The following is a 13,876-nucleotide window of genomic DNA, read 5'->3' on the forward strand; positions in this document are numbered from 1 at the left end:
ACTGTATAATTGTAAGGGATTTGATTTAGGTCATACCTGAATGCTCTAGTGGTTTTCCCTGCTTTCTTGAATTTAATCTGAATTTGGCAATAAGGAGTTTATGATTTGAGCCACAGCCACGTCCCAGTCTTATTTTTCCTAACTGTTTAGAGCTTCTCCATCTTTGGCTGCAAAGAATATAATCAATCTGATTTTGGTGTTGACCATCTGGTGATGTCCCTGTGTAGAGTCTTCTCTTGTCTTGTTGGAAGAGGGTGTTTCCTATGATCAGTGTCTTCTCTTGGCAAAACTCTATTTGCCTTTGCCCGGCTTCATTCTGTACTCCAAGGCCAAATTTGCCTGTTACTCCAGGTGTTTCTTGACTTCCTACTTTTTCATTGCAGTCCCCTATAATGAAAAGGACATCTTTTTGGGTGTTAGTTCTAAAAGTTCTTGTAGGTCTCCATAGAACCATTCAACTTCAGCTTCTTCAGCATTACTGTTAAGGGCATAGACTTGGATTATCATGATATTGAATGGTTTGCCTTGGAAACGAACAGAGATCATTCTGTCATTTTTGAGATTACATCCTAGTACTGCATTTCAGTCTCTTTTGTAGATTATGATGGCTACTCCATTTTTTTGAAGTGATTCTTGCCCACAGTAGTAGATATAATGGTCATCTGAGTTAAATTCACCCACTCCAGTCCATTTTAGTTCCCCAATTCCCTAAATGCCGATGTTCACTCTTGCCATCTCATGTTTGACCACTTCCAACTTGCCTTGATTCATGGACCTAACATTTCAGTTTCCTATGCAATATTGCTCTTTACAGCATTGGACCTTGCTTCTATCACCAGTCACATCCACATCTGGGTATTTCTTTTGCTTTGGCTCTGTCTCTTCATTCTTTCTGGAGTTATTTCTCCACTGATCTCCAGTAGATTATTGAGCACCTACCAACCTGGGGAGCTCATCTTTCAGTGTCCTATCTTTTTGCCTTTTCATATTGTTCATGGGGTTATCTAGGCAAGAATAGTGAAGCGGTTTGCCATTCCCTTCTCCAGTGGACCACATTTTATAGAACTCTCCACCATGACCCATCCGTCTTGGGTGGCCCTAAAGGGCATGACTCATAGTTTCATAGTTAGACAAGGTCTATGTGATTAGATTGGTTAGTTTTCTGTGATTGTGGTTTTCATTCCGTCTGCATGGAGAAGGATAAGAGGCTTTTGGAAGCTTCTTGATGGGAGAGACTGACAGGGGGAAACTGGGTCTTGTTCTGAAGGGCAGGGCCATGCTCAGTAAATCTTTAATCCATTTTTCTGTTGATGAGTGGAGATATGTTCACCCATTTGAAATAGATCAGCTGGAATTCCATCATCTCCACTAGCTTTCTTCATCATGATGCCTCCTAAGGCCCACTTGACTTCACACTCCAGGACGTCTTGTCTCTAACTGAGTGATCACACCATTGTGGCTATTTGTGTCATTAAGACCTTTTATAAAAATAGTTCTTCCACGTATTCTTGCCACCTCTTCTTAATATCTTCTGCTTCTTTTATATCCATACTGTTTCTATCTTTTATTGTGCCCATCCTCGCAGGAAATGTTCCCTTAGTATTGCTAATTTTGGTGACGAGATCTCAAGTCTTTCCTTTTCTATTGCTTTCCTCTATTTCTTTGCACTGATCACTTAGGAAGGCTTTCTTATCTCTCTGTGCTATTCTTTGGAACTCTTCAGTGAGATGCGTATATCTTTCCTGTACTCCCTTGCCTTTTGCTTCTCTTCTTTTCTCAGCTAGTTGTAAGGCCTTCTCAGACAACCATTTTGCCTTGTTGCATTTCTTTTTCTTGGGGATGGTTTTGTTCACCACCTCCTGTAGAGTGTTACAAACCTGTGTCCATAGATCTTCAGGCACTTCTGTCTATCAGAACTAATCCCTTGAATCTAGTTGTCACTTCCACTGTATAATTTGTAAGGGATTAGTTTTAGGTCACATTGGAATTCCTTGTGATTGTCCCTACTTTCTTCCATTTAAGCCTGAGTTTTGCACTAAGGAGTTCATGATCTGAGCCACAGCCAGCTACTGGTCTTGTTTTTGCTGACTGTATAGAGCTTCTCCATCTTTGGCTGCAAAGAATATAATCAATCTGATTTTGGTATTGACTATCTGGTGACGTCCATGTGTAGAGCTGTCTCATGTTGTTAGAAGAGGATGTTGGCTATGACCAGCATGTTCTCTTGGAAAAACCCTGTTAGCCTTTGGCCTGCTTCATTTTGTACTCCAAGGCCACACTTGCCTGTTACTCCACGTATCTCTTGACTTCCTACTTTTGTATTCAGTCCCCTATGATGAAGAAGACATGTTTTCTGGTTTTAGTTCTAGAAGGTCTTGTAGGTCTTCATCGAACTGTTCAACTACAGCTTTTTTGGCATTAGTGTTTGGGGCATAGACTTGGATTACTGTGATACTAAATGGTTTCCCTTGGAAATGAGCCAAGATCATTCTTTCATTTTTGAGACTGCACCCAAATACTGCTTTTGGACTCTTTGTTGACTTTTTTTTTTTTTTTTTGCAGCCAAACAAAAACAAATTGGAGAAGACTTGAAGCCAGGCAGCCTGGGGGTAAGCCTTGCCTGGCTGTGCCAACTGGGCAAATTCCTGAACCTACTCTATCTTAGCTTCCTAAACTCTAAGTAAGACTATAATATCATAATTATAAAGGTGTGTACCTCCTAACATTGTGAAGAATAGTAAATGAGTCAGTTCATGCAGAATTTGTAACAGATTAATAGATATTGCCCATTATTAATAATGCTATCAGCTCACCCCTCTTCATGCTCTGCTTCACTTTTCTCCTTTGCATGTATTCGCACTGAGATTTTTTTACATATGCATTGGCTTGTTTTTCAACTTCTCCAGGAGAACTTAAGCTCCAAAAGGACAGACATTTTGTCTCTTGATGACTATGACAGCCCCAGAATCTGCAACATTGCCTGACAAGCTCTCAGTAGATATTTGCTGGCTGGATGAAGGTGGGATTCCCTGGTGGCTCAGTGGTAAAGGATCCTTCTGCCAAGCAGGAGACTTGGGTTCGATCCTGGGTGAGACCCCCTGGCTAAGGAAATTGCAACCACTCCAGTGGTCTTGACTGAGAAATCCCATGGACAGAGGAGCATGGCGGGCTGTAGTTCATTGGGTTGCAGAAGAGTCAGACGTGACAAACAGCAACAACATGAATGAAGGCATAAGTGACTCTAATTGTGTGACATATCTGTTCCTATAAATTGGAAACTAAATTCATATGGATAAATAATTTACATATAAAACTGTTTTCTTATTAAGTGTAATTGTATAAAGGATATATTCTTATAAAATTAACTGGCTCCAAGAATTCATATCACATTTTAAACAAAGGAAAGCACTGAAAAAGTTATAATTAAAGGAAAAGAGAACAAATAATTACTATTCAAAACCATACATCTCTGTATAGAATACTCCAGATTATTTTTGAGCTTGGGAAAATAATCAGATCAGATCAGATCAGTCACTCAGTCGTGTCCAACTCTTTGTGATTCCATGAATCACAGCACGCCAGGCCTGCCTATCCATCACCAACTCCCGGATTTCACCCAGACTCACGTCCATCGAGTCAGTGATGCCATCCAGCCATCTCATCCTCTGTCCTCCCCTTCTCCTCCTGCCCCCAATCCCTCCCAGCATCAGAGTCTTTTCCAATGAGTCAACTCTTTGCATGATGTGGCCAAAGTACTGGGGTTTCAGCTTCAGCATCATTCCTTCCAAAGAAATCCCAGGGCTGATCTCCTTTAGAATGGACTGGCTGGATCTCCTTGCAGTCCAAGGGACTCTCAAGAGTCTTCTCCAACACCACAGTTCAAAAGCATCAATTCTTTGGTGCTCAGCCTTCTTCACAGTCCAACTCTCACATCCATACATGACCACAGGAAAAACCATAGCCTTGACTAGACGGACTTTTGTTGGCAAAGTAATGTCTCTGCTTTTGAATATGCTATCTAGGTTGGTCATAACTTTCCTTCCAAGGAGTAAGCATCTTTTAATTTCATGGCTGCAGTCACCATCTGCAGTGATTTTGGAGCCCAAAAAAATAAAGTCTGACACTGTTTCCACTGTTTCCCCATCTATTTCCCATGAAGTGATGGGATTGGATGCCATGATTGTAGTTTTCTGAATGTTGAGCTTTAAGCCAACTTTTTCACTCTCCAGTTTCACTTTCATCAAGAGGCTTTTTAGTTCCTCTTCACTTTCTGCCATAAGGGTGGTGTCATCTGCATATCTGAGGTTATTGATATTTCTCCCGGTAATCTTGATTCCAGCGTGTGTTTCTTCCAGTCCAGCGTTTCTCATGATGTGTTCTGCATATAAGTTAAATAAGCAGGGTGACAATATACAGCCTTGACATACTCCTTTTCCTATTTGGAACCAGACTGTTGTTCTATATCCAGTTCTAACTGTTGCTTCCTGACCTGTATACAAATTTCTCAAGAGACAGATCAGGTGGTCTGGTATTCCCATCTCTTTCAGAATTTTCCACAGTTTATTGTGATCCACACAGTCAAAGGCTTTGGCATAGTCAATAAAGCAGAAATAGATGTTTTTCTGGAACTCTCTTGCTTTTTCCATGATCCAGCGGATGTTGGCAATTTGATCTCTGGTTCCTCTGCCTTTTCTAAAACCAGCTTGAACATCAGGAAGTTCACGGTTCACATATTGCTGAAGCCTGGCTTGGAGAATTTTAAGCATTATTTGACTAGCGTGTGAGATTGTGAGGTAATTTGAGCATTCTTTGGCATTGCCTTTCTTTGGGATTGGGATGAAAACTGACCTTTTCCAGTCCTGTGGCCACTGCTGAGTTTTCCAAATTTGCTGGCATTTTGAGAGCAGCACTTTCACAGCATCATCTTTCAGGGTTTGTAATAGCTCAACCGGAATTCCATCACCTCCACTAGCTTTGTTTGTAATGATGCTTTCTAAGGCCCACTTGACTTCACATTCCAGGATGTCTGGCTCTAGGTCAGTGATCACACCATCGTGATTATCTGGGTCATGAAGATCTTTTTTGTACAGTTCTTCTGTGTATTCTTGCCATCTTTTTTTAATATCTTCTGCGTCTGTTAGGTCCATACCATTTATGTCCTTTATCGAGCCCATCTTTGCATGAAATGTTCCTTTGTTATCTCTGATTTTCTTGAAGAGATCTGGACTTATAAGGCACCCTGTCTCCATCATCACTGTGTGCACTCTGTGTAGTTGGTGCTGATGCCCCTCACAGGAGGGGAACACAGAGGTCAGATGGTTTCCACATTTTGTGGAAATTTCTTACTTTTCAAAAAGAAAATCTGATGTGGGTCAGAAGGAGACACTGAAATGCAATCAACAAATGGGGAAAAGCTTTCACTAGAGCAGGGCCAGCAGTTAAGGAAGTTCACCTAATACAAAGCCTGGGGAAATGGACATGAGACCTGTTGCCACTGCAAGGACCGAACAACATGGTTCCTGATGCACAGGTTGCTGATGCCCAGGTTTCTGTATCTTGCTTTCCTGGGTGATGAGACACACTTGTGTCCTAACAGAGACACTATCAATGCCAGACATTTAACCACATGATTTCTTCCCAGTTTGACAGGACATTTTTGTTATTGTTTAGTTGCTAAGTCATAGAGCTTATAGATTGCAGCCCGCCAGGTTCCTCTGTCCATGGGATTTCCCAGGCAAGAATATTGGGGTGGGTTACCATTTCCTCCTCCAGGGAATCTTACAAACTCAGGGATCAACCCCACTTCTCCACTGCAGGCAGACTCTTTATCACTGAGCAACTGCAGAAGCCCCCATACTATACTCTTAATTCCAAATCCCAGTATCTAACGTGTTTTGTTTTTGCTTTTTAACAGAAGCAACACATCAATGATTCATTTCCAGAGTTTTATCTACTATGACCTTTTAACCTCTGAGTGATAAAGTGCTTCATCTTCAGGCACAACTCATGTTATATTTTTGGAGCTGCCTTTGCTTTTTAGCACCCCAATAGCACCAATTTCTGATGGACTTTTATCAGTTTACAGTAAGTTGGCAAATTTTTATTACATTACTTTCAACATATTTAGAAAAATAACCAAAATGAGACAGGCAGCATCCATAGGGCTGTCTTCCTTCTGAGTGTCCATCTCTGCCAAAGAAGAAGGACTAAACAGGACTAGAGGACCTTAAAAATTTTTCTAAGTCATCTTTTACTTTTAATTGAAGTTCATAAAGAGGAAAACATATTGGTTCCCTGCTATTCATTCTCAAGTTAACTTTGTGAGTTTGGGTTCACATATCCAGTTAGGCATCATTTGCAAATTAATAACTAGGGTTTCTGGTTCGCTTAAAAACTGATTTCATTGATTTAGTGATATCTCTTGATGGGGTGAAGGAAGAGAGTGAAAAAAGTGGCTTAAATCTCAACATTAAGAAAACTAAGATCATGGCATCCAGTCCCATCATTTCATGGCAAATAGAAGGGGAAAAGATAGAAGCAGTGACAGATTTCTTCTTCTTGGACTTAAAAATCACTGCAGATGGTAACTGTAGCCTTGAAATTAGAAGATGCTTGCTTCTTGGAAGGAAAGCTATGACAAAACTAGACAGTATGTTAAAAAGCAAATATATCACTTTGTTGACAAAGGTCTGTATAATCAAACCTATGGTCTTTCCAGTAGTCATGTACAGATGCAAGACCTGGACAATAAAAGAATGCTGAAGAATCGATGCTTTTGTACTGTGGTACTGGAGAACACTATTGAGAGTCCCTTGGAAAACAAGGAGATCAAAGTAGTCAATCTTAAAGGAAATCAACCCTGAATATTCTCTGGAAAGACTGATGCTGAAGCTGAAGCTCCAATGTTTTGGCCACCTGATGCAAACAGTTGACTCATTGGAAAAGACCCTGATGCTGGGAAACATTGAAGGCAGAAACAGAAGAGGGAGACAGAGGATGAGATGGTTGGATGGCATCATCTAGTCAATGGACATGAACTTGGGCAAACTCTAGGAGATGGTGAGGGACAGGGAAGCCTGGCATGCTGTAGCCCATGGGGTCACAAAGAGTCAGAAGTGACTTAGCAACTGAACAACAATAGCTTAGACTGATAAATCACCCCTTTATCCAGATCCTTGAGGAATTATTTCTTTATCACATTTGTATGTTTTTCAATCAATGATTTGGTAAGTTTTCTTTTAAAATAGTCATAAGGAATCAATGCTAGTAAAGTAATGCTCAAAAGTCTCCAAGCCAGGCTTCAGCAATAAGGGAACCGTGAACTTCCTGATGTTCAAGCTGGTTTTAGAAAAGGCAGAGGAACCAGAGATCAAATTGCCAACATTCTCTGGATCATGGAAAAAGCAAGAGAGTTCCAGAAAAACATCTATTTCTGCTTTATTGACTAAGCCAAAGCCTTTGACTGTGTGGACCACAATAAACTGTGAAAAATTCTGAAAGAGATGGGAATACCAGACCACCTGACCTGCCTCTTGAGAAATCTGTATGCAGGTCAGGAAGCAACAGTTAGAACTGGACATGAAACAATAGACTGGTTCCAAATAGGAAAAGGAGTATGTCAAGGCTGTATATTGTCACCCTGCTTATTTAACTTTATATGCAGAATACATCATGAGAAACACTGGACTGGAAGAAACATAAGCTGGAATCAAGATTACCGGGAGAAATATCAATAACCTCAGATATGCAGATGACACCACCCTTATGGCAGAAAGTGAAGAGGAACTAAAAAGCCTCTTGATGAAAGTGAAAGTGGAGAGTGAAAAAGTTGGCTTAAAGCTCAACATTCAGAAGACCACGATCATGGCATCCAGTCCCATCACTTCATGGGAAATAGATGGGGAAACAGTGGAAACAGTGTCAGACTTTATTTTTTTGGGCTCCAAAATCACTGCAGATAGTGATTGCAGCCATGTAATTAAAAGATGCTTACTCCTTGGAAGGAAAGTTATGACCAACCGAGATAGCATATTCAAAAGCAGAGACGTTACTTTGCCAACAAAAGTCCGTCTAGTCAAGGCTATGGTTTTTCCTGTGGTCATGTATGGATGTGAGAGTTGGACTGTGAAGAAGGCTGAGCACCAAAGAATTGATGCTTTTGAACTGTGGTGTTGGAGAAGACTCTTGAGAGTCCCTTGGACTGCAAGGAGATCCAGCCAGTCCATTCTAAAGGAGATCAGTCCTGGGATTTCTTTGGAGGAAATGATGCTAAAGCTGAAACTCCAGTACTTTGGCCACCTCATACGAAGAACTGACTCATTGGAAAAGACTTTGATGCTGGGAGGGATTGAGGGCAGGAGGAGAAGGGGACACCATAGGATGAGATGGCTGGATGGTATCACTGACTCGATGGACTTGAGTTTAAGTGAACTCCAGGAGTTTGTGATGGACAGGGAGGCCTGGAGTGCTGCGATTCATGGGGTCGCAAAGAATCAGACATGACTGAGCGACTGAACTGAATTGAACTGAAGGAATCAATTTCTAGAGAAACATAAGAGTGGGATGATTTCTGTAAGTGATATCACCAAAGTTAACAGGGTTAATTCCAGAAGCAATATATGGAAACCACACACTTGACTTTGTGAAATAAACTCACATTTCCTTCTTTTTATAGAAAGTTCCAGATGTAGTTTAAATAGACGTAGATCTTAGGATTATCTACTACTTTAGCATTTTTATAATTTAGATTGCCTCTCTGTCCATGGAACAATATGTTCTAAAATTCTAGAGTAATGCTACCTGAGAATCTGTGAAAAATGGTCTCAATCTGAGAAACAAATAGAAAAATAATTTACCAGTACTTCCAGTTATTTTTTTTTTAAGATATGTCCCAATTTCACCCTTAAATTTGTCCTATGAATTCAAGAGTAGTGGATCATCCTATCGTTCTTTGTGTTTAGTGGTTAAATGCTCTACACACCTCTTCTCTTGTAGAATTTTACTGTAAAAGATTCACAGACTTAAATGAAATCAGAGATGCACTGTTTTTCAGGCAGGAGAAGCTGAAGCAGTCAACTCAATTTAAGAAAACAAAATCCACATGCTGCTGAAAAGCAAGGTGGGAGTATAAAGACTCAGTCGTGACATCCTTCAGAAACCAGAATTACTGGCTGGAAACAGTCATACCTCCAAATCTGCCTGTTCATAGTCAAGGTTCATCTGTATATTACAGATTTCAGAGCTTCCCTAGAAGGGTGACACTAAATGACAAACACACCAATTCAAACCAAAGTAAACAATCAATCTCTCAGATTTGTGTAACAACAACAACAACAAAAAAAGATTAAAAAAATATGCCACACTTCTCTAAAATGAAAAGATCCATCAAACATTTAGTAGTTATTTAGGTAGTGTTTTTCCTCTAAGAGTCTTTTAGTAGCTGGTCTTACATTTAGGTTTTCAATCCACTTTGAGTTTATTTTTGTATATGGTATCAGGGAGTGTTCTAATTTTATTCTTTTACACATAGCTGTCCAGTTTTCCCAGCATCACTTACTGAAGAGACCGCCTTTTATCCATTGTATATTCTTGCCTCCTTTGTCGTAGATTAGTTGGCCACGGGTTTGTGAGTTTATCTCTGGGCTCTCTAGCCTGCTCCATTGATCTGTATTTCTGTTTTTGTGCCAGTGCCATACCAACTTGATTACTCAAGCTCTGTATTGAACTGGCGAAAAAGTTCTTTTTTTTTTATTTTTTCTCATAAAATCGTATGTAATAAGCTTTTTTGCCAACTCAATAATATATTCTGAAGTCAGGGAACCTAATTTCTCCATCCTTGTTTTTGTTCCTTAAGACTGCTTTGGCTACTTGGAATCTTTCGTGTTTCCATTAAAACTGCAAAAATCTTGGCTCTAATTCTATGAAAAAATGCCATTGGTAATTTGACAGGGATTGTATTGAATCTGTAGAATCTTTGGGTAGTATAGCCATTTTCACAATATTGTTTCTTCCAATCCAAGAACATGGTATATCCCTCCATCTGGTTTGCATCACCATTGATCTCTTTTGTCAGTACCTTATAGTTTTATGAGTACAGGTCTTTTGTCTCCTTAGGTAGGTTTATTCCTAGCTATTTTATTCTTTTTGTTGCAATGGTAAATGGGATGTTTTTCTTAACTTCTCTTTCTGATCTTTCATCGTTAATGTATAGGAATGCTCATTCTTACTTTTTAAAAGCAAAGGAGCCTATTATACAGAGTGAAGTAAGCCAGAAAGAAAAACACCAATACAGTATACTAACACATATATAATATGGAATTTAGAAAGATGGTAACGACAAACCTGTATGTGAGATAGCAAAAGAGACACAGATGTATAGAACAGTCTTTTGGACTCTGTGGGAGAGGGCGAGGGGGGGATGATTTGGAAGAATGGCATTAAAACATGTATAATATCATATAAGAAATGAATTACCAGTCCAGGTTCAATGCAGGATACAGGAAGCTTGGGGCTGGTGCACTGGGATGACCCAGAGGGATGGTATGGGGAGGGATGTGGGAGGAGGGTTCAGGATGGGGAACACGTGTACACCCGTGGGAGAATCATGTTGATGTATGGCAGAGCTGATACGATATTGTAAAGTAAAATAATAATAATAATAATAAAATTTTAAAATAAAATATAATTTAAAAAATTAAAAAAAAAAAAAAAAAAAAAAAAAAAAAATAAAAGCAAAGACTGTGTATGGCAAAACCACTACAATATTGTAAAGTAATTAGCCTTCAATTAAAATGAATTAATTAAAAAAAGAAGTCTAGGGTTTCTGGCATCTGTAGAACTTATTTGTAAAAGGAGTGTAAATACACAAAATAGTCTGTATTAAAATACAAACTGACAGCAACTTAATAGTCAAATTTTCTTTTCATGCAAGGGTGAGGAAATTCAAAGTGGGGCAAAGGGAAACATGACACAAATAGCAGAAAATTCTCTAGAAATGAACCTCCCATATAAAGCTGAGCAGATGTTCCCATGTTCTCTTATCTGCATTCATGCTACAGCATTAAAATGACATGCTTGCCAATAAATAATCATCATTAATTCTGACTACATAATTTACCTTTATAAACACTTTCCTATGAAACTTCTACAGTTTATTAGTATGATCTTGTTTCTATCTTTTAGTTAATAAGGAAAAACTACTATTGTCTCCACTTAGGAGATGTTTCCTAAGACCAGAGGAATAAAATGAATATTGGAGTGTAATGGAGTAATTCTCTAGGTCACTAGTAGAATTTGATCTCACAGTTTTAACATCTAATTGAGTACCCTGCTAAGGACAAGATAATGTGTCTATTTGTTCAGGGTTTTAGGAAAATAGCTAAAATAAAAACATGTCACATTATATTGTTGATTTTCATCATCATCAATACACACATTTTTAAGCATACCCATGTCATCAGTGTTTTCCTATTACTGAAGTCAGTGAAACTGACACAGTCCCCTTAATTATCTGCAATGCTCTAAATGTAAACCCACATATACAGATGCTGCTGCTGCTAAGTTGCTTCAGTCGTGTCCGACTCTGTGCGACCCCAGAGACGGCAGCCCACCAGGCTCCCCCATCCCTGGGATTCTCCAGGCAAGAACGCTGGAGTAGGTTGCCATTTCCTTCTCCAATGCATGAAAGTGAAAAGTGAAAGCAAAGTTGCTTAGTCGTGTTCGACTCCTAGCGACCACATGGACTGCAGCCTACCAGGCTCCTCCGTCCATGGGATTTTCCAGGCAAGAGTACTGAAGTGGGGTGCCATTTCCTTCTCCATACAAATGCTAACAAGTTAATTACAGTTACTATTAATAAATTACCTCTTCTAAGGCATTCCACAGTTCGTTATCCATATGTTCATTAAAGGGATCCAGATTTTCCCTCATTGTTCCAGTGAATAAAACAGGTTCCTAAATATGCCAAAACAGTGAGTGTTATTATCTTAACCTCTTTTTATTTTATTCTAATGTGTACAGACTGTCAAAATTAAAATACAAAAACATCTAAATTCATTAATTATTAATAATAAAGTTGCAAATGTACATTTACAAAACAGTATCTGTAAAATAATTTTCCATTGTACAAAGTGTGCTACAAAATATCTTCTGAACTACTGAACACTAACAGAAGAAAGTGTTGAAGAAGTTTTTTTCATCTTAAGGAAAAAACTGAAGACAAAGGAAGATTTGTTTAAAAAAAAAAATACCACCCTGGTAATAAATATCTGTTTAAACACTCACACAAATTGAGAAAAGAATTACATGAGAAACTTAACATCAAGATCTACATAAATTAACTGTCAATCCTGGTGTGACTGGGAAATACCAACAGCATGATTAGTAGAGGTTTGTGCCTCAAAGCAAACCATTAAATATTTACACATTAGCACTGAAGAATAAACTAGGATATTTTCTCCATTAGTCAAACTGTCTTCTAGGATCTGGAATTTCTCCACATGTGTGAAATGAACATCCCCACATGTGCAAGGGGAACGTCAGCTCCTGGGGTCTGCAGCACCTCTGTCCATGGAGAGATCACCTCTGATTTTGGCATCAGCTGGCCCCCACGTTCTCTCACATGTGTGTCAGGATGGCCTGCCTCAAATTCGTTATTAACTGCAAGGCCAGAAGGACCTGAAACCCACTGTGACCTGTGTCATGATGCTTTAATTTAAATAATTCTTCCTATTCATCTGCTTCAGGAGGAGCCACAAGTAAATTACTCTGGAAATAAATGTCTCCTCTTGGCCTCAAGAGAGAATCCTGTACATAAGCTCATGTAGCCCATTTACATTTTCTTCTGGAAGGCTCAGTAAGCCAGGTCATAAGAATATGGGCAGAAGAGAAGAGCACAATTGGCTCCTTTCAGTGAAGAGGGCAGGACAAGGGGAGGCACACGTGTGGGAACAAGAAGAGACTCCTCCACAAGTGCCCGGAACTGCTCGGAATCCCCACTTTCAAATCCTGCCTGGCCTTGGGGCTGGACTTTCCTCCTCACTTCACAAAAGCCTGAGAGGAAAGATGAAGATAGGCAGACATTTCTTTTCCCTGATCATGAGGAAGAACGATACTCAGGAAGCCTTCCAAACCTTCCTTCAATATGGTCTCAGTTTCTGGTGAGAGAGAAATGAATACAGAAAACTCAGGGTGTGCCACCAAAAAATGACATACCCCTGAGTAAAATCCATAATTAAAAAAAACATTATAAAGGGAGATTTAGTCGCACAGAGTTGATTAAGTGGCCAATATGCTTCCAAAGCACTGAAAATCACTAGTCATATAATATTTCAGAATGAGTATTGAACTGAACTAAAAAATGTCGAGACCAAATTTAAGGTTTCCCTTAAAACTCGAATTTAGGATCAAAGACTAAACAACCATCTAAACAATGGTAAGTGCTCCTTGTCAGGGGACTAACCATCATTCTACTTCAGATTTTTATAAAAACTTGTTACTGTTCGTAATTATTAACCTTAAGATTCCCACACACTGGTGATGTCTCATCCTTCAGCTGTCTCCATGAGGTTTACACAAGTGATGTAGCCAGGTGAGGGGAGGCTGGTCCCCAATATTCTTCCTCCTTCCTTTCTCCATCTTCCCTCCATTTTCCAGGTCCTTTCAAGTAAGCAGGCTACTCCCTGCATATAATCTCAACTGGTGGTCTTTCTGGGGGATATATTTAACTACTTCAGATCCTGAGTACAAAGAACACACATACTTCAGCTACTTGTTGTGTTTAAGGAAATTATTTAAGAAGAACTTTCATTTTAGATTATTCCTAAAATTTTGAACAGAAGTTGAGGAGTACCTTCTTAAGAACATAGTATTCATCTTT

The 13,876-nt window shown here is 39.3% G+C and overlaps 2 protein-coding genes across 4 annotated transcripts in view; both read right to left on the minus strand.

The window, feature by feature from the left end:
- LOC123464831 (ATP-binding cassette sub-family C member 4-like) overlaps positions 1-13,694 on the minus strand; it is an 891,549-nt gene extending 877,855 nt beyond the window's left edge. Inside the window, exon 1 of the mRNA XM_045162472.1 lies at positions 13,514-13,694. The gene's annotated coding sequence lies outside the window, so the exon portion shown is untranslated. The remainder of the gene's footprint in view (positions 1-13,513) is intronic.
- LOC123464828 (ATP-binding cassette sub-family C member 4-like) overlaps positions 1-13,876 on the minus strand; it is a 293,559-nt gene that overhangs the window by 210,934 nt on the left and 68,749 nt on the right. The window lies entirely within an intron of this gene.

Source organism: Bubalus bubalis, chromosome 13, assembly GCF_019923935.1.
Source record: "Bubalus bubalis isolate 160015118507 breed Murrah chromosome 13, NDDB_SH_1, whole genome shotgun sequence".
NCBI lineage: Eukaryota > Metazoa > Chordata > Mammalia > Artiodactyla > Bovidae > Bubalus > Bubalus bubalis.